The sequence below is a fragment of the Salmo salar genome, chromosome ssa25 (assembly GCF_905237065.1).
Source record: "Salmo salar chromosome ssa25, Ssal_v3.1, whole genome shotgun sequence".
Taxonomy (NCBI): Eukaryota; Metazoa; Chordata; class Actinopteri; order Salmoniformes; family Salmonidae; genus Salmo; species Salmo salar.
This window is the reverse complement of record NC_059466.1, coordinates 3,294,306-3,320,451: the sequence shown is the minus strand read 5'-3', so window position 1 is coordinate 3,320,451 and position 26,146 is coordinate 3,294,306. Positions and strand designations below refer to the sequence as shown.

Sequence of the window (26,146 nt, the reverse complement as noted above, 5' to 3'; positions counted from 1 at the left end):
GGAACAATGACACTGGAGTGCGTGTCCATGAGAGGACTCCATGTTTTTCTTTCAGTCTTTGAATGAATACAACGTCGCCCGGTTGGAATATTATCGCTATTTTACGAGAAAAATCGCATAAAAATTGATTTTATACAGCGTTTGACATGCTTCGAAGTACGGTAATGGAATATTTTGAAATTTGTTGTCACGAAATGCGCTCGCGCATCACCCGGATAGTGACCTCAACACACAAACAAAACGGAGCTATTTCAATATAACTATGGATTATTTCGAACCAAAACAACATTTGTTGTTGAAGTAGAAGTCCTGGGAGTGCATTCTGACGAAGAACAGCAAAGGTAATTCAATTTTTCTTATAGTAAATCTGAGTTTGGTGAGGGCCAAACTTGGTGGGTGTCAAATTCGCTAGCCATGATGGCTGGGCTATCTACTCAGAATATTGCAAAATGTGCTTTCGCCGAAAAGCTATTTTAAAATCTGACATCGCGATTGCATAAAGGAGTTCTGTATCTATAATTCTTAAAATAATTGTTATGTTTTTTGTGAACGTTTATCGTGAGTAATTTAGTAAATTCACCGGAAGTTTGCGGTGGGTATGCTAGTTCTGAACATCACATGCTAATGTAAAAAGCTGTTTTTTGATATAAATATGAACTTGATTGAACAAAACATGCATGTATTGTATAACATAATGTCCTAGGAGTGTCATCTGATGAAGATCATCAAAGGTTAATGCTGCATTTAGCTGTGGTTTTGGTTTTTGTGACATATATGCTTGCTTTGAAAATGTCTGTGTGATTATTTTTGGCAGGGTACTCTCCTGACATAATCTAATGTTTTGCTTTCGCTGTGAAGCCTTTTTGAAATTGGACAGTGTGGTTAGATTAACGAGAGTGTTATCTTTAAAATGGTGTAAAATAGTAATATGTTTGAGAAATTGAAGCGTCCCACCTTGCCCAGGGAGGTTAAAGGTCTTACTCACATCTGCTACGAAGAGCATGATCACACAGTCGTCCAGAACAGCTGATGCTCTCATGCATGTTTCAGTGTTACTTGCCTCAAAGCGAGAAAATAAGTAATTTAGCTCATCTGGTAGGCTCGTGTCACTGGGCAACTCACGGCTGTGCTTCCCTTTGTAGTCTGTAATAGTTTGCAAGCCCTGCCACATCTGACAAGCGTCTCAGCCAGTGTAGTACGAGTCAATCTTAGTCCTGTATTGACGCTTTGCCTGTGTGATGGTTCTTCGGAGGGCATAGAGGGATTTCTTTTAAGCTTCCGGGTTAGAGTCACGCTCCTTGAAAGCGGCAGCTTTACCCTTTAGCTCAGTGCGTATGTCACCTGTAATCCATGGCTTCTGGTTGGGGTATGTACAAACAGTCACTGTGGGGACGACGTCGTCCATGCACTTATTTATGAAGCCAGTGACTGATGTGGTTTACTCCTCAATGCCATCGGGAAAGAATCCCGGAACATATTCCAGTCTGTGTTAGCTAGCAAAACAGTCCTGTTGCTTAGCATCTGCTTCATCTGACCACTTTTTTATTGACTGAGTCACTGGTGCTTCCTGCTTTAGTTTTTGCTTGTAAGCAGGAATCAGGAGGATAGAATTATGGCCATATTTGCCAAATGAAGGGCAGTGGAGAGCTTTGTACCCGTCTCTGTGTGTGGAATAAAGGTGGTCGAGTTTTTTCCCCCTCTGGTTGAACATTTAACATGCTGGTAGAAATTAGGTGAAACAGAATTAAGTTTCCCTGCATTAAAGTCCCCGGCCACTAGGAGTGCCGCCTCGTTTTCTAGTTTTTTTATGACCGTATACAGCTCAGTGCCAGCATCGGTTTGTGGTGGTAAATAGACAACTACGAAGAAAATAGATGAAAACTCTTGGTAAATAGTGTGGTCTACACCTTATCATAAGATAGGCGAGCAAAACCTTGACTTCCTTAGATTTCGTGCACCAGCTGTTTACAAATATACATAGACCGCCACTCCTTGTCTTATAAGCTGTTGTTCTATCCTGACGAAAAAAACATAAAACCCGCCAGCTGTATGTTATTCATGTCGTCGTTCAGCAAAGACTCAATGAAACAAAAGGTATTACAGTCCCGTTGGTAGGATATACGTTTTCATAGTTCTTCTATTTTATTATCCAATGATTGTACATTGGCTAAAAGGACCGATAGTAAAGGCAGATTACTCACTTGCTGTCGGATCCTTACCAGGCACCCACACTTACGTCCCCGATATCTCCATCTCTTTCTCCTGTGAATGACGGAGATGAGGGCCTTGTGTCTGGAGTAAATCCTTCGCGTCCGACTCAAAGAAAAAAATCTTCTTCCAGTACGGGGTGAGTAATCATTGTTCTGATATCTAGAAGCTATTTTTGGTCATAAGACACTGTGGCTGAAACATTATGTACAAATAAGTTACAAAGCGTAAATAAAAACACAATTGCACAATTGGTTAGGGGACCGTAAAATGGCAGCCATCTCTGGCACCATTATCATTGAATTGTGGTAATTGTGAAATGGCTTTGCCTTTCAGTTATTGTTTAACATAATTCAAATTAGATACATCACATTCCCATCTGTTGGGCTATAATGTACATTATCATTAATTTTTTTACTTTTGGGGTTTACTGACAAGCAACTTATGTTAGTGTGAGCACAAGTATTGTGATCTATTGTGGGGTGGCTTTGGTCACGGCCTTACAGTAAAACACTCCCTGGTGCTCTGGACTGGGGTTCTGGAGGATGAAGCCCTTGGTTGGGTCATAGGAGACAAGCATCCCGTCCACCTCCATCTCCTCTGGGGGGACCTCTTTGTGACACCTTGGCCAGCTGACTGCTCACACGACAGGGTATAACAGCAGGCCTGTCCGTACGCAGATAGATGATCTCAAAGTGGATGGCAGAAGGGACGAAGAGTTCGTCCTTGTCTGGTTGGAGGGGAAGGGGGGGACGAGGGTAGAGATGATTTTTTGAAGTGAGTTAATTCAAGAATTTTAATATAGTCTGAATGGCAGCGATAACATTCTTATATAGGTTGTTAGGTTAATCAAGTATAAACAGTAAATAGTGTTACAGTAGAGGCACCCTGCTCACCTGTGAAGTAGATGTAAGTGCTGGAGGTGCGGTCATGGTCTTTGAGACACTCAGATCCATCACAAAGTATGACCCAGCAGCTGTACGCCCCTGTGTCGGCTGCAGATATCTGACGTCAGGATCAACTGGCTGTACTTGTCACTCTGCTTGATGCTGAATGTTGGGAGTGAAAGAAAGGGAACACTAACATTACAGATCATTGTTAGGTTACTATCAGCTGGAGGCATAGTGATTTGACACTGAACAAGTGATCTCTTAATGGCTCCATCCCAAATGGCACACTACTTTTGACCAAAGCCCTAGGGAGCCATTTGGGACCCATCCTTCAGGTCACCCGAGTCGGGAGTCATTGAAGGTGTCCAGGTAGGTAGGGTAGGACCAGCCGATGTTACTGCCTTTACAACGTAACTCTATGTCCAGACCTCAACCACTCCAACTCACATCTGTCTGTAGTCTATTCCATTTAGTTTGATAGATAGTTTGGTATAAATTATGGATATGTCGATTCTGTTATTTAGGGGTTGGTTTAACCTGTTTAGGATAGGGGGCAGTATTTTCACGGCCGGATAAAAAACGTACCCGATTTAATCTGGTTCTTACTCCTGCCCAGAAACTAGAATATGCATATAAGTGTTTGATTTGGATAGAAAACACCGTAAAGTTTCTAAAACTGTTTGAATGGTGTCTGTGAGTATAACAGAACTCATTTGGCATGCCAAAACCTGAGAAGATTCCAAACAGGAAGCGTTCTCTCTGACTATTTCTTGGCCTTCTTGATCATCTCTATCCAAAACAGGGATCTCTGGCATAACGTGACATTTTCTAACGCTCCCATAGGCTCTCAGAAGGCGCCAGAACGTTGAATGGTGACTTTGCAGGCCATGGCTGAAAAACAGTAGCGCATTTGGATAGTGGTCGATCTGAGAACAATGAGACTGGGGCGCGTGCACGAGCCGACACCATGTTTTTATTTTTTCGTCTTTCAACGAAAACAGGGTTTCCCGGTCGGAATATTATCGCTTTTTTACGAGAAAAATCGCATAAAAATTGATTTTAAACAACGTTTGACATGCTTCGAAGTACGGTAATGGAATATTTTGACAATTTTTGTCACGAAACGCGTCAGGCGCATCACCCTTCTTTACCCTTCGGATAGTGTCTCGAACACACGAACAAAACGCCGCTATTTGGATATAACTATGGATTATTTGGAACCAAACCAACATTTGTTATTGAAGTAGAAGTCCTGGGAGTGCATTCTGATGAAGAACAGCAAAGGTAATCCAATTTTTCTAATAGTAAATCTGAGTTTGGTGAGTACCACACTTGGTGGGTGTCAAAATAGCTAGCCCGTGATGGCCGGGCTATCTACTCAGAATATTGCAAAATGTGCTTTCACCGAAAAGCTATTTTAAAATCGGACACCGCGATTGCATAAAGGAGTTCTGTATCTATAATTCTTAAAATAATTGTTATGTTTTTTGTGAACGTTTAATTTAGTAAATTCACCGGAAGTGTTCAGTGGAAATGCTAGTCACATGCTAATCACATGCTAAATGCTAATGTAAAAAGCTGGTTTTTGATATAAATATGAACTTGATTGAACAAAACATGCATGTATTGTATAACATAATGTCCTAGGAGTGTCATCTGATGAAGATCATCAAAGGTTAGTGCTGCATTTAGCTGTGGTTTGGGTTTATGTGACATTATATGTTAGCTTGAAAAATGGGCGTCTGATTATTTCTGGCTGGGTACTCTGCTGACATAATCTAATGTTTTGCTTTCGTTGTAAAGCCTTTTTGAAATCGGACAGTGTGGTTAGATTAACGACAGTCTTGTCTTTAAAATGGTGTAAAATAGTCATATGTTTGAGAAATTGAAGTAATAGCATTTCTAAGGTATTTGAATATCGCGCCACGGGATTCCACTGGCTGTTGAGTAGGTGGGACGCAAGCGTCCCACTGGCCCAGAGAGGTTAACAAATAAAACATTTCACAAAATGTGTGAACTAGGCCTTTATTACTCCTGTAGGAGCTGAGAAAATTACTCCTCAGCAAAGCGGAGAATTGCAAACACTCATGCAAGCCACATCAAATACAGGTAACTGCCAAAGTAATGGAAACACTTGAGTAGATGAGGGAAAGAAAGTGTATTGAAAGCAGGTTCTTTGACACAGGTGTGGTTCCTGATTTAACCTCTTGGGGCTAGGTGGGACGCTAGCGTGCCACCCGTGGTGCACTCCATCAACAGCAGGTGCATTTCAAGAGCGGCAAATTTGAATCCAAATAAATGTCAAAATTCAAATTTTTCAAAAATACAACTATTTTACACCATTTGAAAGATAAACATCTCCTTAATCTAACCACGTTTTACGATTTCAAAAAGGTTTTACGGCGAAAGCATAAATTTAGAGTATGTTAGGACAGTACATTTACAAGAGTTGTGTGTAATGTTTTGTCAAGTCAAAGACAGGGTCACCAAAACCATAAAACCAGCTAAAATGATGCACTAACCTTTTACAATCTCCATCAGATGACACTCCTAGGACATTATGTTAGACAATGCATGCATTTTTAGTTCTATCAAGTTCATATTTATATCCAAAAACAGCGTTTTACTATGGCATTGATGTTGAGGAAAACGTTTCCCTCCAATAACCGGCAGTCAAGTCAGCGTCACAAATTAAATAATTAAAATTAGAAAACATTGGTAAAATATTATATTGTCATTTAAAGAATTATAGATTTACATCTCTTGAACTCAATCAACTTGCCAGATTTAAAAATAACCTTACTGGGAAATCACACTTTGCAATAATCTGAGCACTGCGCCCAGAAAAATACGCGTTGCGATACAGACTAGACGTCATGTTGGGGAGATCTAAAATCGAAAATACTATGTAAATAATCCATTACCTTTGATTCTCTACATCAGATGTCACTTCCAGGTATCACAGGTCCATAACGAATGTAGTTTTGTTCAAAAAAGCTCATCATTTATGTCCAAAAATCTCCGTCTCGTTAGCACATGATGTAAGCCAGCCGGACTTCTCGTCATGAACGAGGGGAAAAAATATATTTCCGTTCGTTCAAACATGTCAAACGTTGTATAGCATAAATCATTAGGGCCTTTTTTAACCAGAACATGAATAATATTCAAGGTGGACGAATGCATACTCTTTTATAACGTATTGGAACGAGGGTACCCAACATGAACTTCGCGCCAGGTGTCTAATGGGACATCATCGTTCCATGGCTCTTGTTCGGTCAGATCTCCCTCCAGAAGACTCAAAACACTTTGTAAAGGCTGGTGACATCTAGTGGAAGCAATAGGAAGTGCCAAAATATTCCTAAGCCACTGTGTTTTTCAATGGGATAGGTTTAAAGTCAATACAACACATCAGGTATCCACTTCCTGTCAGAAAATGTCTCAGGGTTTTGCCTGCCAAATGAGTTCTGTTATACTCACAGACACCATTCAAACAGTTTTAGAAACTTTAGAGTGTTTTCTATCCATATATAATAAGTATATGCATATTCTAGTTACTGGGTAGGATTAGTAACCAGATTAAATCGGGTACATTTTTTTTATCCAGACGTGCAAATGCTGCCCCCTAGACCCAACAGGTTAATTAAGGAATTCATTATTTGGCTATTTCTGCTTAAAGTCTTGTGTGATATCTAAAATCACTGCTGTAACTATCTTATCCTTTAGGTAAATGGTATTCACAGACTTTGCCTCTCCCCCACACTCCCATCACTGTGGTACTAAGCTCCAATATTAACTCAGATTTGACAAAACTATGATATTATCCCAAATGCTGCTCTCAGATTACAGCAAAGCAGTTAGGGTGGAATTAACTTATATCACTGTGTATTCAGACTCTGAAAAACTTCAAACGCAAAGAAGGAGCAGCCATGTAGGAGAGACATTGAGGATCAGAAAGTTACTCACCATTTTGGAGCTCCACCCAGAAGATGGCGAGAGTTAGGAAGACCCAGCAGAGCTTCATGGTCAGCAGACGGGACTGAGCGGCAGGTAAGGGGGAAGCAAGGGGGTCAAGAGGGACACTATAGGGCCAGAGGAGCAGCGAGGGACCCAGCAGCAGAGAGAGATCAGACGCTGTCTGGAACTCTGCAGCATTGTTTAGATTAGCAGCTCCATCCTCCTTCCCAGTGAAAAAAGGAAAAGCAAAGTAAGAAAAAAGGGGAAGTCTCTCCTGTCCTTATTTCTCTCAAGCACAGTGAAGATATAGTACATGCTCTGATGCCCTCTGGTGGGCTGAGGGGAACACTATCACTGTTTATAAAGGAGATGTAATGAGGTACACACATCCCTATTGGTTTTTCTTGAGAGAGAACCACAAATAAACATATTGCCAAAAGTTGTAACAACCATTTACAACAGGCAGACAAGCAACTATACTGTATATCCTCCCCTCACTAGGTGACTGTGCAATGTCTGACAATGTGCGGAACACACAGAATACACACACAAACTGGTCTTAAATACATTTTTTGACAGTGTACTTAACAGAAACAATTGAAAACTATGTCACCGTTAAATGGGTACATTTACAGAGGCTCATTCTGAAGTTATTTTAATAAGTTACAACACTAGCTACCTATGTCTACAACCCTGATCTCGGTGCTCAGGGAGACAATGTCCTCTCCCCTTTTGTTCCATGTTTAATTAACCTAACGCATCTTAAAATTGATTAAATATAATTGTCACATAAAAAACATGATATTGCAGTAAACTACAAAGACAATATGTTATCAAGCTCAGCCACTTATCTTTCAATCATCTAATGTAAACTAATGTATCAATACCAGAGGATGAGGTAGAACTCTGATCATCATCAAACCACAGGTCTAAGAGCTCCATCAGTGGATAAACTGCAATTGAACACCCTAAAATATTTCTCTAACTACCCACTGGGCACAGATGACCATTAAATTTCTAGTTTTGATTTTCAGTTTTGTTTGAGTTGTCAACTAACATGAATTCAATGTGAAATCAACAAAAATTCTGGTCAAATTTGGGTGAACAAAAAAATGGGAAATGCCCTTAAATTGATGACTTGGTTTTGAAATTACAGATATTCCAGAAATCCTTGTTGGAGGATTCCAGATTTCCTGCTTATTCCCTCCTGATTCATGGAATTTTCTAAATGTTACCTGATTTTTGCAGCTCTATCCCTAACAGATACTACCATTCATGAGAGAGACAGATTACACATCAATTGCCTATGCTGCTCCAAGACAAGAATCTTAAAAAGGAATATCTCACTGTTCATCCTTATAAGACCCCAGAAATTGGTTATGAAAGCAAGGTAGAGTTACAAAGTAGACATAATAAACCCTTGGCACACAAAACTAGAAGACTAATACGAAAAGAGGAGAGGCAACCTTTAAACACTGATCAAGCACAGACTTGGACTAGAATATTAATGTAAAAAGACATTGAATGAACAGTTTAATTTGTATCAATTGAGAGAAATGTCATTACTCTCACTAGGGTACTATCTTGAAAAACATGTATGGTACATTTTGTGTGTGATGCTAAGAAACTATTCAAAAAACAATGCAGGGACTAGCTTCAAATGAGAAAGGCTAATCTAGCCTGACCATACTGCTAAAGGATACAATTGTATTCATTCCGCTGTTGTTCCTAGTTGAGCAAAGGGTATTAATTTATAATAGATTCAAGAATGGTGTCAGCCACGGACGGCAAGGGTATTTATTCACTGTCTTCAATCAGTATTCCTCTGTGTCTGCCCTCCTCACACTCCCTACCAATCTGTGATTCAGGCAATATCCTGGCATTAGCGTGCTGCCAGGCCAAGAGGCAACAATGTTTAGAAACTTGCCATCTGGGTCACAAATGCCTTGTACGTTGGAGTGGTAGTTCTTTCTATTGACATAAGTCACTTCATGGTCCATGGGATTGCTCCCATCAATTGCTCCACAGACTCGTGGGAACCTTCCTATGCTGTACCAAGGATGTTCTGTTTGGCTTGGGTGGGAAATCTGATGAACCTCATCTTCTGAAGGTTTTCGTGACTCTGTCCACAACTCTACACACAGATGACTTGAGGACATGAAATACTTCACCCATCACTGACTGGAAACTTCCTGTAGTGAAATAACACAGGGACATTAAAACCTGTAGAACTGGCAGCAGTGCATGGTTCCTTGTTTTTGCTTCTAGGTTTTCCTGTAGCATTTCTGTTATTGCGCTTCTGTCGAAACGGTAGTTGGCCATCAGACATTATCCATGGAATTGTATCATTCCCTAAATAGGGAAAGGGGGATACCTAGTCAGTTGTGCAACTGAATGCATTTAACCGAAATGTGTCTTCAGCATTTAACGCAACCCCTCTGAATCAGAGAGATGCAGAGGGCTGCCTTAATTGACATCCTGGGGAACAGTGGGTTAACTGCCCTGCTCAGGGGCAGAATCAGATTTTTACTTGTCAGCTCAGAGATTTGATCCAGCAACCTTTTGGTTACTAGCCCAAAGCTCCTACTCGCCACTCTACCTGCCACTAGACAAATGCTCTTTGAACATTTTCCGCTGTTCTTCATCAGACATGATATATTCAGCAATGGTCTCAAAATGTAGCTAATAGTTAAGGGAGCTCAGAAGGGACCTTAAGTTTATTATGTCAAATTTTCCCAAAGTGTTTTTCAAATTAGTTAAGGGTAACCTTAAGTGTGACCTCATATTTAAAGGAAACTTAAGGTAAATATTACATTATTTTTAAGATATCTCTTAACCTGTTAGGGCTAGGGGGCAGTATTGACACGGCCGGATAAAAAACGTACCCGATTTAATCTGGTTACTACTCCTGCCCAGTAACTAGAATATGCATATAATTAATGGCTTTGGATAGAAAACACCCTAAAGTTTCTAAAACTGTTTGAATGGTGTCTGTGAGTATAACAGAACTCATATGGCAGGCCAAAACCTGAGAAGATTCCATGCAGGAAGTGGCCTGTCTGACAAGTTGTGTTTCATCTTGGCTCTTTTTATTGAAGACTGAGGATGTTTGCTATAACGTGACACTTCCTACGGCTCCCATAGGCTCTCAGAGCCCGGGAAAAAGCTGAACGATATCGAGGCAGCCTCTGGCTGAAACACTTTATCGCGTTTGGCAAGTGGCCGATCAGAGTACTATGGGCTTAGGCGCGTGCCCGAGTCGACCCCATGCTTTATTTTCTTTCGTCTGTTTACCTAAACGCAGATTCCCGGTCGGAATATTATCGCTTTTTTATGAGAAAAATGGCATAAAAATTGATTTTAACCTCTCTGGGCTAGGCGGGACGAATTCGTCCCACCTACGCAACAGCCAGTTGAATCCCGTGGCGCGATTTTCAAATACCTTAGAAATGCTATTACTTCAATTTCTCAAACATATGACTATTTTACAGCATTTTAAAGACAAGACTCTCGTTAATCTAACCACACTGTCCGATTTCAAAAAGGCTTTACAACGAAAGCAAAACATTAGATTATGTCAGCAGAGTACCCAGCCAGAAATAATCAGACACCCATTTTTCAAGCCAGCATATAATGTCACAAAAACCCGAACCACAGCTAAATGCAGCACTAACCTTTGATGATCTTCATCAGATGACAATCTTAGGACATTATGTTATACAATACATGCATGTTTTGTTCAATCAAGTTCATATTTATATCAAAAACCAGCTTTTTACATTAGCATGTGACGTTCAGAACTAGCATACCCCCCGCAAACCTCTGGTGAATTTACTAAATTACTCACGATAAACGTTCACAAAAAACATAACAATTATTTTAAGAATTTTAGATACAGAACTCCTTTGTGCAATCGAGGTGTCCGATTATAAAATAGCTTTTCGGTGAAAGCACATTTTGCAATATGTTTACAGTACTGTGAGACTCAGGCGCGTGCCCGCGTCGACCGAATGCTTTGTTTTCTTTCCTCTGTTTACCGAAACGCAGATTCCCGGTCGGAATATTATCGCTTTTTTCCAAGAAAAATGGCATAAACAGCGGTTAAAATGTTTCGAAGTCCGGTAATGGAATATTTAGAATTTTTTTGTCACGAAATGCGTCGTGCGCATCACCCTTCTTTACCATTCGGATAGTGTCTTGAACGCACGAACAAAACAAAACATGCACTCGATATTTCCGATTTTAAAATAGCTTTTCGGTGAAAGCACATTTTGCAATATTCTCAGTAGATAGCCCGGCATCACAGGGCTAGCTATTTAGACACCCAGCAAGTTTAGCACTTACCAAAGTCAGATTTACTATAAGAAAAATGTTATTACCTTTGCTGTCTTCGTCAGAATGCACTCCCAGGACTTCTACTTCAATAACAAATGTTGGTTTGGTTCAAAATAATCCATAGTTATATCCAAACAGCGGCGTTTTGTTCGTGCGTTCAAGACACTATCCGAAAGGGTAAATAAGGGTGACGAGCATGGCGCAATTCGTGACAAAAAAATTCAAAATATTCCATTACCGTACTTCGAAGCATGTCAACCGCTGTTTAAATCCATTTTTATGCCATTTTTCTCATAAAAAAGCGATAATATTCTGACCGGGAATCTGCGTTTAGGTAAACAGATGAAAGAAAATAAAGCATGGGGTCGACTCGGGCACGCGCCTAAGCCCATAGTACTCTGATCGGCCACTTGCCAAAAGCGATAATGTGTTTCAGCCAGAGGCTGCCTCGATATCGTTCAGCTTTTTCCCGGGCTCTGAGAGCCTATGGGAGCCGTAGGAAGTGTCACGTTAGAGCAAAGATCCCCAGTCTTCAATAAAAAGAGCCAAGATGAAACACAACTTGTCAGACAGGCCACTTCCTGCATGGAATCTTCTCAGGTTTTGGCCTGCCATTTGAGTTGTGTTATACTCACATACACCATTCAAACAGTTTTAGAAACTTTAGTGTGTTTTCTATCCAAAGCCAATAATTATATGCATATTCTAGTTACTGGGCAGGAGTAGTAACCAGATTAAATCGGGTACGTTTTTTATCCGGCCGTGTCAATACTGCCCCCTAGCCCTAACAGGTTAAAATAATTGTTATGTTTTTTGTGAACGTTTATCGTGAATAATTTAGTAAATTCACCGGAAGTTTGCGGGGGGTATGATAGTTCTGAACGTCACATGCTAATGTAAAAAGCTGGTTTTTGATATAAATATGAACTTGATTGAACAAAACATGCATGTATTGTATAACATAATGTCCTAGGGTTGTCATCTGATGAAGATCATCAAAGGTTAGTGCTGCATTTAGCTGTGGTTTGGGTTTATGTGACATTATATGCTAGCTTGAAAAATGGGTGTCTGATTATTTCTGGCTGGGTACTCTGCTGACATAATCTAATGTTTTGCTTTCGTTGTAAAGCCTTTTTGAAATCGGACAGTGTGGTTAGATTAACGAGAGTCTTGTCTTTAAAATGGTGTAAAATAGTCATATGTTTGAGAAATTGAAGTAATAGCATTTCTAAGGTATTTGAATAACGCGCCACGGGATTCCACTGGCTGTTACGTAGGTGGGACGAAATCGTCCCACTGGCCCTTGAGAAGATAAGAAATTAAAATAAACCCAGAACACTAAAGAAGAAAATAAACATGTCTCCTAGACAAATTGTAGGTCTACTGTGTTCCTCGTGTCAAGAACACAATGACAGAACCATCGAAGACATTCTTTGGGAAGCACCTGATTGTTTTAATGGAGTGCTGGATATGAGTGACGGCCATATGGGTTACATTTTCCAACCGGACTATTCAACTGTGAAGATTTTCACAAACAGTGGCCACAGCACCATTTTTCAAACAAAAGCAGGGAGTTTTTCTCCTGCGCTGCGGATGAGAGAATGGCTTAAGATACGGCTGGCGCTATGCCAGATCGAACAGGCCCTGAGTGGGACAACCCTGCCTGGGTACGCACTGGAAGAGGAAGTCTGCGGGTGAGATGATTTGAAAGCCATAAGAATCTCTTCATTGGTGTATAGTCCAGACTCCAAAGTGACAATTTTAGTTTGTGCCCAATTCGATAGTTCCAATGCAACCAAATCAGTTAGTTCGTATGTATTTTCAAAAGCCTGCACGGAGGTGAACTATTTTGTGCCAGTCTTTAGCTTTAGGTGGGGGGATTATCATACATTCCTGAACATGCTGAAGCAGCTGGGAAATCTTTTCCAACATCGTGAACAATTACGCCGCTTGGCGCTTCTATCCTTAAGACAGACCCAGGGCCTAAAGGCAAGATGTTTGATCTATCCAGGGAAAGAAAACATACGGAACCTGGGGGGAGCGGGATATCTTGCGGGGAAGAGACACTGTCTGAACCGGGCAGACCGTGAAGATGGGGATTTAGACACGGATGGCTGTGTTGGCTGACCATAGAGCCTGCACTTTTTCTGTAAGAAAGGAATAGTAAAATTGTTTAACTAATGTTTTAAAAGGTCTGTACTAAAGATTTAGAATTAAATAAAGGGTTTTAAAATTGTACCTTCCCTTTAAACGAAAGGAGTCTCAGTTTTTCTCTCTCTCTCTCTTTCGGTCTCAGAGAAAGGCTTCTGGGAAAGAGGTGTGTTTGTGTGTGTGTGTGTGTGTGTGTGTGTGTGTGTGTGTGTGTGTGTGTGTGTGTGTGTGTGTGTGTGTGTGTGTGTGTGTGTGTGTGTGTGTGTGTGTGTGTGTTTCAAAACAATGTTTTTTTCGGGGGTATGTGTGTCTCTGCAATTGTTTGAAACAATTCAACATTAGGGGGTCATTTGGACATAGGTTGTCTCCAAAAAAAAACAGGTGTTATTTCCCGAGGATGTAGGGACCAAAAAACAATCCCCCGGTCTGTAAGTTCATTCCATACTTTGACTCAGTCAGGACACAGCCTTTACACATGGAGAATTTTGAAGGTGAGGATGTGGAAATAATATATTCGATTTTGTGTGCGTTAGGTAGTTGTGGGAAATGTTTGATATTACATGGTAGCTATTACAGCATGGTTGGAACTCTCTCTCCCTCTAAGGTTTCCTCAAATATTAAACCGTTCCACTCTATTCAAAAGCCAGTGGAAGAGCGTGGCGCGAAATCCAAAACCTCAAAAATGCAATAATTTCAATTTTTCAAACATACGACTATTTTACACCATTTTAAAGACAAGACTCGTTAACCTGTTGGGGATAGGGGGCAGTATTTGCACGGCCGGATAAAAAAACGTACCCGATTTAATCTGGTTACTACTCCTGCCCAGTAACTAGAATATGCATATAATTATTAGCTTTGGATAGAAAACACTCCAAAGTTTCTAGAATTAAAACATTATTCTCAATGAGAAATATAATCTAATAAATAAACGTTTGCAGAACCAAAGACAAACTGTCTCCAACAATGTATTTAGCTATGTATAAAACTTTTATATTGTCAGTTAAGTCATTGAGACTAACAATAGACAATAGTTATTATGGGAGGCTTAGGGATAAATATAGTGAAGGATCATGAATGTTAAAGGTTTGTTCATAGTGGGGATTCTGAAAGAGGTGGATTAGAACCCCAAAGTAATAGTGGTAAGAAAGATCATAAAGGTCATTTCAGGTTGAGAGTGAAATAACTTTATGGAAACCACTATTCACACTATGTGGATTATAAACATGTACAGACATTGAAAACCATCACATCAAGGTGTAACAGGGATGAATGGCTATTCAATGTACAACAGTAGTCTTCTGTAACAAGCAATATGTATTAAATATGTTTACATACATCCATGACTGAATGGTTTCACAAACTCCTTTAAAGGTTTTGTAAATAAGTTGTAACAGGCCTCATTCAGCAGTCTAGAGATTAACCTAGAGACACCAAAACATCAATGTTTAGAGAAGCTTGGAGATTATTCCACATGTAAGGGGCAAAGAGCTGATTTACCTAACTCTGTACAGACCAAAGGAATTTCCAGAGTTAGCAATCCCTGACAGTGTGTATGATAACTCTGACTCATACGTCTAATGGTTATTGTAGATGTTAGCTACAGAGGGAGTTTACATTATGTCAAAGAGCTTTATAAAGGCAAAGAGAGCAATGAATTGACCTACGTGACCTCAAAGAGGGTCAGCCTACTTTAGGATAGAGAATGTAGGGATGTGTGCTGAACCAGCACCCATAATAAAACAAAGTGCTCTATGGTCAAATGCATCTAAAGGCTTTAATGAAGGGGCAGCTGCATTCATATAGATTATTTCAACATAGTCTAGAACCAGTAAGAACATAGAATGAATGATCTGCTTTGTAATATTAAGCAAGTGGCCTGACCTATTTCTATAGAAGAAGCCCCTTTTTATATTCGGCATCTTAACTAACTAACTCATCAATATGTTTTTTAAAAGTCAGCTTAACGTCTATGCTGATACAACTTCAATCATTAGAATAATTTTTGTACACTCTAGAAAACAACATATACTTAGTTTTACACATATTCAATAATAATTTAAGGTCAATAAAGATTTTATGCAAAATAATGAAAGCATAATGTAGTTCGGATAGAGCATGATCAGCAGGGCGGACGATAGAGTACACAATGGCATCGTCGGCATGCAGGTGCAGGTAAAAGTTTATTATTATATTTATATATTTATGACAAAACAATATTATTAATGTATACAATGTAGTTGTTTATTAGACATTCTAACATATAACACAATATCGAGATACAAAAAAAATGTATATGCAACATTTGAACAACGGTGATCCCCCTAGGGTTATGATGTATATGACACGACGATACATTGGCTATTTTAGTATTCCTTTTACATGTTTATAATCCAAAAGTATATTTTTAGAGTGGAGTGAAATATTGTTTATGTTAAACTGTAGAGAACAAGTGTCACGGCTGTCGAAAGGAGCGGACCAAAGTGCAGCGTGGTTGTAGTTCCACATTTTATTAAATCCGTGAAACTTTTGCAATACATAAATAACTGAAATTGACAAAACAACAAACCGTGATGCAGAGAGAAACAAACACTACTCAAAATATAATCACCCACAAAACCCAGGAAGAAAAACCCCTACTTAAATATGATCTCCAATCAGAGGTAACGAGGACCAGCTGCCTCCAATTGGAGATCAACCCCCCCAAAAAAACATAGAAATAGAAAACATAGAAAAACACTAAACACCCCCTGTCATGCCCTGACCTACTCTACCATAGAAAATCACATCTTACTATGGTCAGGACGTGACAACAAGAACCTGTGGTGAATCAAAGAGTCATTGATGTTTTATATACAGTACTGCACGTATCCAGAAGACAGGGCCGTACTGTAGTTCTACACTATTACACTGTTATGTACTAGTATCTAGGTTGTTAAGGAGTATCTATAGGGGGGAACAAGATATAGCACATTCCCCCACAGCATCGAAGGATGCATACACTGACACTGACATTGTATTTTGTTATGTGAAAGTAGCATAAGTTTGTGTAAAGAGTTTACAATTTTGTTTAAAAGTTCAGAATATGTCTCTTGTGAAAATTGAGATGGGGTACATATATTATGTATTGCAATTTCTTACACATTTTTAATAATATCGGTGAGTTGTAGACACGTTCTTCAGAGGTTATAATACAAATACATATTTTGATTTAGTTCAGCATTGAGTTGTATTTTACATGTAATCTAAGATTAACAACCTAATACATTCGATGTCCTCCACTTTTAGAATATCTGTAAAAACCATATATAACAACAGTTTAATATTTGAGGAAACCTTAGAGGGAGAGAGAGTTCCAACCGTGCTGTAATAGCTACCATGTAATATCAAACATTTCCCACAAACTACCTAACGCACACAAAATCGAATATATTATTTCCACATCCTCACCTTCAAAATTCTCCATGTGTAAAGGCTGTGTCCTGACTGAGTCAAAGTATGGAATGAACTTACAGACCGGGGGATTGTTTGTTGGTCCCTACATCCTCGGGAAATAACACCTGTTTTTTTTTGGAGACAACCTATGTGCAAATGACCCCCTAGTGTTGATATTGTTTAGAAAAAAACATTGTTTTTAAACCTTAGGGGGTGTCTAGGCCTATTCTATGGTGGTTGTGGGGATTGACTGTTGAGCCCTCCATCCTCGGGAAATAACACCTGCTGTTTTTGGAGACACCCTGTGTGCAAATGACTCCATAATGTTGAATTGTTTCAAACAATTGCAGAGACACACACACACCCCCGAAAAAACATTGTTTTGAAAACACACACACACACACACCTGTTTCCCAGAAGCCTTTCTCTGAGACCGAAAGAGAGAGAGAAAAAACTGAGATTCCTTTCGTTTAACCTGTCAAGGTGTAGGGGGCAGTATTTTCACGGCCGGATGAAAAACGTACCCAAATTAGACTGGTTACTACTCTGGCCCAGAAACTAGAATATGCATATTATTAGTAGATTTGGATAGAAAACATTCTGAAGTTTCTAAAACTGTTTGAATGATGTCTGAGTATAACAACTCATATGGCAGGCAGAAACCTGAGAAAAATCCAACCAGGAAGTGGGAGATCTGAGAATTGTAGTTCTTCTTTTGAATCCCTATCGAAACTACAGCGTCTGTGGGGTCACGTTGCACTTCCTAAGGCTTCCATTGGCTGTCAAAAGCCTTCAGAAAGTTTTTTCATCATTCTCCTGTAACCCGGGCAGAGAATAGGAGCTCAGTCAATGAGTGGACTGCCTATGGACAAAGGACTTGGTGACGCGCGAGCCCGATAGCGCGCCCCTCCGTCTTTTTCTTCTGGAATGAATATGCTATTGTCCGGTTGGAATATTATCGCATGTTTACGTAAAAAATACAATAAAGATTGATTGTAAACAACGTTCGACATGCTTCTACGAATGGTAATGGAACATTTTGACTTTTCGTGTCTCGAAATACGTTTGCGCGTTATGCCTTTGGATAGTGACCTGAACGCACAAACAAAACGGAGGTATTTGGACATAAATATGGATTATTTCGAACAAAAACAACAATTGTTGTGGAAGTAGCAGTCCTGGGAGTGCATTCTGACAAAGATCAGCAAAGGTAAGAGAATATTTATAATACTAATTCTGAGTTTAGGTGACCCCAGAACTTGGCGGATGTCTGTATAGCTTGCTTTGATGGCGAGCTATGTACTCAGAATATTGAAAAATGTGCTTTCACCGAAAAGCTATTTTAAAATCTGACACAGCGGTTGCATCAAGGAGTACTGTATCTATCATTCTTAAAATAATTGTTATGTATTTTGTCAATGTTTATGATGAGTATTTTTGTAAAATGATGTGCTCATTCACCGGAAGTTTTTGGGGGGAATACAATTTCTGAACATCATGAGCCAATGTAAAATGCTGTTTTTGGATATAAATATGAACTTTATCGAACAAAACATGCATGTATTGTGTAACAGGATGTCCTAGGAGTGTCATCTGATGAAGATCGTCAAAGGTTAGTGCTTCATTTAGCTGTGTTTTGGGTTTTATTGACACATCTCCTTGCGTGGAAAATGGCTGAGTGGTTATTTGTGTCTATGTACACTCCTAACATAATCTAATGTTTTGCTTTCGCTGTAAAGCCTTTTTGAAATCGGACAATGTGGTTACATTAAGGAGAAGTGTATCTTTAAAATGGTGTAAAATAGTCGTATGTTTGAGAAATCGAAATTATGATATTTTTGCTGTTTTGTATTTCGCGCCATGCTATTTCACTGGCTGGTGAATAGTGTGGGACGGTCACGTCCCACCTAGCCCAGAGAAGTTTAAGGTAAGCTACAATTTTAAAACCCTTTATTTAATTCTAATTCTTTAATACAGACCTTTTAAACTCCAAAGGGAATTCCCAAACAGGGATAGGGGGCCCCCTATCCCAAACTAACATGTTATAATTAGTTAAACAATTTTACTATTCCTTTCTTACAGAAAAAGTGCAGGCTCTATGGTCAGCCAACACAGCCATCCGTGTCTAAATCCCCATCTTCACGGTCTGCCCGGTTAAGACAGTGTCTCTTCCCCGCAAGATATCCCGCTCCCCCCAGGTTCCGTATGTTTTCTTTCCCTGGATAGATCAAACATCTTGCCTTTAGGCCCTGGGTCTGTCTTAAGGATAGAAGCGCCAAGCGGCGTAATTGTTCACGATGTTGGAAAAGATTTCCCAGCTGCTTCAGCATGTTCAGGAATGTATGATAATCCCCCCACCTAAAGCTAAAGACTGGCACAAAATAGTTGACCTCCGTGCAGGCTTTTGAAAATACATACGAACTAACTGATTTGGTTGCATTGGAACTATCGAATTGGGCACAAACTAAAATTGTCACTTTGGAGTCTGGACTATACACCAATGAAGAGATTCTTATGGCTTTCAAATCATCTCGCCCGAAGACTTCCTCTTCCAGTGCGTACCCAGGCAGGGTTGTCCCACTCAGGGCCTGTTCGATCTGGCATAGCGCCAGCCGTATTTTAAGCCATTCTCTCATCCGCAGCGCAGGAGAAAAACTCCCTGCTTTTGTTTGAAAAATGGTGCTGTCGCCGCTGTTTGTGAAAATCTTCACAGTTGAATCGTCCGGTTGGAAAATGTAACCCATATGGCCGTCACTCATATCCAGGACTCCATTAACCTGTTAGGGCTAGGGGGCAGTATTTACACGGCCGGATAAAAAACGTACCCGATTTAATCTGGTTACTACTCCTGCCCAGTAACTAGAATATGCATATAATTATTGGCTTTGGATAGAAAACACACTAAAGTTTCTAAAACTGTTTGAATGGTGTCTGTGAGTATAACAGAACTCATATGGCAGGCAAAAACCTGAGAAGATTTCATGCAGGAAGTGGCCTGTCTGACAAGGTGTTGTTGTTCTTGCCTCTGTTTATTGAAGAGTCAGGATCTTAGCTGTAACGTGACACTTCCTACGGCTCCAATAGGCTCTCAGACCCCGGGAAAAAGCTGAACGATGTCGAGGCAGCCCCAGGCTGAAACACATAATCGCCTTTGCCAAGTGGCCGATCAGAGGACAAAGGAATTAGGCGCGTGCCCGAGTCGACCCCATGCTGTATTTTCTTTCGGCTGTTTACCTAATTGCAGATTCCCGGTCGGAATATTATTGCTTTTTTACGAGAAAAATGGCATAAAAATTGATTTTAAACAGCGGTTGACATGCTTCGAAGTACGGTAGTGAAATATTTAGAAATCTTTTGTCACGAAATGCGCCGTGCTCGTGACCCTTATTTACCATTCGGATAGTGTCCTGAACGCACGAACAAAACGCCGCTGTTGGAACATAACTATGGATTATTTTGGACCAAACCAACATTTGTTATTGAAGTAGAAGTCCTGGGAGTGCATTCTGACAAAGAACAGGAAAGGTAATCAAACTTTTCTAATAGTAAATCTGATTTTGGTGGAGGCTAAACTTGCTGGGTGTCTAAATAGCTAGCCCTGTGATGCCGGGCTATCTACTTAGAATATTGCAAAATGTGCTTTCACCGAAAAGCTATTTTAAAATCGGACATATCGAGTGCATAGAGGAGTTCTGTATCTATAATTCTTAAAATAATTGTTATGCTTTGTGTGAACGTTTATCGTGAGTAATTTAGTAAATTCACCGGACGTTTGCGGGGGGTATGCTAGTTCTGAACGTCACATGCTAATGTAAAAAGCTGGTTTTTGATATAAATATGAACTTGATTGAACAAAACATGCATGTATTGTATAACATAATGTCCTAGGTGTGTCATCTGATGAAGATCATCAAAGGTTAGTGCTGCATTTAGCTGTCTTCTGGGTTTTTGTGACATTATATGCTAGCTTGAAAAATGGGTGTCTCATTATTTCTGGCTGGGTACTCTGCTGACATAATCTAATGTTTTGCTTTCGTTGTAAAGCCTTTTTGAAATCGGACAGTGTGGTTAGATTAACGAGAGTCTTGTCTTTAAATAGCTGTAAAATAGTCATATGTTTGAGAAATTGAAGTAATAGCATTTCTAAGGTATTTGAAAATCGCGCCACAGGATTCAACTGGCTGTTACGTAGGTGGGACGATTTGGTGCCACCTAGCCCAGAGAGGTTAAAACAATCAGGTGCTTCCCAAAGAATATCTTCGAAGATTTTGTCATTGTGTTCTTGACACAAGGAACACAGTAGACCTACAATTTGTCTAGGAGACATGTTTAATTTCTTCTTTAGTGTTCTGAGTTTATTTAATTTCTTATTTAGTGTTCTGGGGTTTATCGAGGTCGCTTGTAGTGTTCACAGATCTTACTTATACTACGGTTGTCCAATACCCCCGGACATTACTGTTTCATATACAACAGGGGGGGGCCATACTCTTTGAAATGTTCAAACACATTCCACATTCCACAGTTCAACGAGGTCACCACACATCAATCATCATGACACCTTTAAGCTTTAACATAAACAGATGCACTATCTGATTAAGTTTGGGGTTGGGGTATTTTGTGGTATTTTGTTTTGAGGTGCATTCGGGGTCTGCACCTTTGGGGGGGGGGGTGTACTGTCACGTACTGAGCAGTAAAAGGGGTTATTTGTCATTGTAGTTTGGTCAGGGCGTGGCAGGGGATGTTTGTTTTGTGTGTTTCAGTGTTTTTGGTTTATGTTCTATATTTTCTATGTTTATATCCAGTTTTCTATTTCTATGTTGTGTTTTTGGCAATGAACTCCAATTAGAGGCAGCTGGTTGTCATTGCCTCTAATTGGAGGCCATATTTAGTTGGGTTTGTTTTCACTTGTGTTTTGTGGGTGGTTGTTTCCTGTATAGTCTGTGCACCTTTTGGGACTGTTTCGTCGTTTGTTTCTTTTGTTTAAGTGTGATTTCTAATAAATTAAGAAGATGAGCACTTTACCCGCTGCGCCTTGGTCCTATCCTCACGACGCCCATGACAACCTGACCCTCTCCCTACCTCTGAAGCATGCATAGTCTACTGTGGCTACTGACGCTATAGGCATGATTCAGAAATGAACGAGAGAGATTTTTAATTAGAGAACAACGCTAGTTAAGGATACTATAGTTGTCACATTTCACATTGGATTTATTAACTACAAAAAGGTAAGATGTGTTTTTATTTCTGGAGCTGCTCCGCACACAAGCTTGTTAGCTAGCTCTGGTCTAGCTCTCAAACTGTAGGCGACATTATGTGTAATGTAATGGAACTGAGAGTCATGATCGAGGGCTAGTTCTGGTCCAACGTTATCTAAGAAAAAGTTAAAAGACATTCAAAGTTCTGTCATAGAAGCTGCTCCTCCGTAGGTATAAAGCGTAAATCATAGTCCACAGACGCTAGGACACGATAGTCCGGCATCCCATTGTGACATAGCTACATGGCTCTGAGGCCACCCTCCATTTGTAACATAGCACATGGCTCTGACACCACCATCCGAGCCGAGGGGGCACCCCCCCACTTTCCCAACCAACGCGTCTCCGGTATGCGTCCTCTATTCATTTTAATGTTTTGAGAAATGGTTAGAGCTGTGCTGAGAATTCGGAAAGTATGAAAGCCAATGGTCCAAAATTCTAGAACATTTTACATTTACATTTAAGTCATTTAGCAGACGCTCTTATCCAGAGCGACTTACAAATAGAACACTGCTGTACGTACATGTAAACGTTGGTGAAAAGTTTGTGAAAACATTTGATGGGGGTTGACTTGTAGACAGTCTAGTTGTGTATTGTTGGGTATTAGCACCGACAGTTGTGTTGATGAGTAGACAAGCACTGCCAACAATAGAGTGAATAGGCTAGAAGAATACTAACACCCTTCTCCCCCATGCTAAAGAATTGACTGCAAGAATGTGAAAAGTTTGAGGAGCACTTGTCTTGTTGACAGTTTAGTGTATTGGTAATTATGTTTTCTCAAGAGGGTATTGTGCTTTCATGAATACCTTTGGCTGTCCTGGCTTGTTTCAAAGTCAGATGATGTTGAGCTTGAGCTTATTCCAGGCTGAAAGCTTTTATCTACAGGCTCTGTTCTACTAAAACTGGTGTCAAGGTCATTAGCAGCAGCAGCAGGATTAGTCTGTAAAACACACAGTAGTCAGTGATTAGCAACATTTTACTACTTTGTCCCCATCAATACACACAAACACATACTATATCCACCCAACCCCCTTGTAAAGAATTCCCGCTCCTGGACGTTAGGATAAGTTACAACTTGTTTACCTCATTTGGCTGGTGCCACGTTGTCTAGGTCTCATCCATCCTTACCCCTCTCGCTCATCATGTGAGAGATCAGTAGATTGCAGCCAAGCCAATCAGGGAGTAGCGATGTACTTCACACCTGCCCATGCCCTAAGCATGCAGTGCTTCTGGTTTGTGATTGGACAGTCAGCCCAGCCCATGCTCTCACAAGGGTAGACCAGATCCCTGGCTGCCTCCAATCAGGGGAGCCCTCTCCGACAGGTTGCAGTGGAGGATATGGGATGGTCTTATGGAGTTCAGCAGCAGGAAGCCGACTCTCCTCTCACAGCTGCTACTGAGACCGGGCAGGGACACTTCATGTTCCCAGCCCCTGCTGGTCATCAGAAGCTGCCTGCTATAGAGACTGAGCCCACACCGGATATCATTCCCGATCCCGTCTCCACTTTTGTGGAGTCTGGGGAGACCTTCCCAGCCCAGGCAGCCTATGAGACTCCAGCAGCATCGTCACATGGTAGTGAACCTATGTTGCTTCCAATCCACACCAGCCTTCTGCCCAGCTACAAAGGGACATTGGACATTTGAAATCTTTGTTGTATTCAGTGGGGTACAAATATGCAGGGTGTGTACAAAGAAGTACAGGGGGTGGCCCCTACTGTGACTGCATTGCCGCAGGGAGCTTATCGGAATGCTCAGCTGCCACCCCATACTCGCACGGGCAAGGGTTCCTACCTGCCCCTGCTTTGGGACCTTACCTTGGGCCTGTACACTGCTCAGCGCCTTATGGGCTCTGGCCTCCATATACAGGTGTGCCAGCATATCCTCAACCAGGTCTTCAGCTGTATGTGGCTCCCCTTACAAGATCCAATACCTCGGGCCTGTGGCCTCAGCAGACCCGGCTCAGGTCCAACCCCATGGGCTTGTGTCTGCAGCTCTTGTGTCTGCAGCTCCACTGCAGCCCCATCCACCCTCATGGGCCTGCAGCTCCTGTACCACAGCCCCTGGCTCAGGCAGCGGCCCCACTTTTCCCACTTCAAAAGGGGCCTGGACAGGGTTTTAGGGCCTCATGGGCACCTGTCTAAGGACTATAAGAACCATCTCCTCCTTGACCTACTGAAGCTGCACACCACACTCAAGCTGGCCCGACGCTACCTTCATGACCCTCACCTGTACACTAAGGCCAAGCCTTGCAGCTGTGCTTTGGTCAACCACGACAACTGGTACAGGGTGAGTTGTCTGCCATCCTGAATGCACCCTCAATCAGAGTTGAAGTGAAGTCCTGCAACCCAGTGGCACATGTGTGGAGATACACCTGAATGCCTGACAAGGTGCCACACAACAGGGCAACAAGAGTGTGCTCACCATTAAAACACCCTCCAGCACAACCGTCTACTGTACATGGGCCAAGCCAGCCGCTGCAGACGGGTCATGTTGCAGGTATTGCCTGTCCAGCTGAGGAGTGGTAACAAAACACTGGATTCCTACACAGTCCTGGCTCTGAGTGGACCATCATCCTCCCCTCAGTAGCGGCACAATTGAACCTCACTGGGCCAGAGGAGGTTATGTACCTCAGGACAATCTAGCAGGAGGTAGTACCACTTGTTGGATCTACTGTCTCTTTCTTTTGGCTGCCTCTGATAACGCCCGCAGGAAGCACATAATCCAGGGGGCCTTTACTGCTGGTCAGCTTGGCCTGCCCGAACAGGCATGCTCTGTCGCTTCCCAGAAGAGGCGCTATGAGCACTTTCAGGACATATCACTGCATGCCTCGGACAGGTTGTGCCCTGGTCTGCTTATAGGTTCTGGCTACCCACACCTCATCACTCCTGTTGAGCCATGCGGATGGCCCTGTGGGGGTCTATACCAAGCTGGGCTGGGCTGTCCAGGGCTCAGCTGCTCTCCTCACTCCCAGTGGTTAGAACACTACCCATTTGTTAACTACCACTGCCTCTCCCACAGTGGATTAATATAGGCATGTGGAGAGACTGTGGCAGATGGACACTGCCCTTCAGAAATGAGCGCCTTGTGACCTGCTCAAAAAAAGCCCATATGGCAGTGGACATTCTTGAGACTAAGGCTGTTCATGTGCCAGTGGGTTGTGTGGAGCGTCAGAGAGAAAAAAGTCCTTACCTTCAGGCCCTCCCTGAGGCTCTGGTGCCACTACTATGCAGTACAGAGCACCACCTGGCAAAGAACCCGGCACAAGCCGATGTGCATAGCTAAAACAGGCAGGCTACGTAGTGAAGCTGTCACCTGAGGTGGTGAGAAGTGCCAAGGAGACCTGGTACATCCCCCACCATGCTGTTTACCATAACGGTAAGAGCCGCATGGTTTTCAATTGCTCCTTCGGCAGCAGATGGGATAACCTGAATAACCAGCTGCTGCCGGAGCCTATGCTGAGCGCTTCCCTCCTGATGGTCCTGCTGCATTTCTGGGAGCACCGGGTAGCTATCTGTAGGAACATTAAGGGGATGTTCCACTAGGTAAGCCTCCTCCCTGAGGATCATACTCTCGTGCGTTTCCTGTGGATGGACATTGAGGAGAAAAGACCCAGCTGATGTTTATGAGTGGCACGTCCTGCCTTTTGGGACTGCCTGCAGCCCTTGCTGTGCAAACTTTGGCCTGCAGAAGCATGTCACAGAACACCAGCAGGGCAACGAGGAGGTGCTGTCCTTAGTGGAATGGGCGTTCTATGTGGAAAACTGTCTGTAGTCTCACTCCTCTCCACAGCAGGCACGTGAGCTGCTGGACAAAATTATATCCCTGCTGTCCAGAATGTTCCTGAGGTGGTGGCCCATCTGCCCACGGAGGCCAGGTCAGAGAGCTGCGAGCTCTGGTTCACTATGGACAAGGCTGACCTCC

At 41.6% G+C, this 26,146-nt stretch overlaps 1 pseudogene; it reads right to left on the bottom strand.

The window, feature by feature from the left end:
* The window catches only part of LOC106586051 (platelet-derived growth factor receptor-like protein), a 28,084-nt pseudogene extending 4,416 nt beyond the window's left edge, over window positions 1-23,668 (bottom strand).
* Window positions 23,669-26,146: the final 2,478 nt, after the last annotated feature.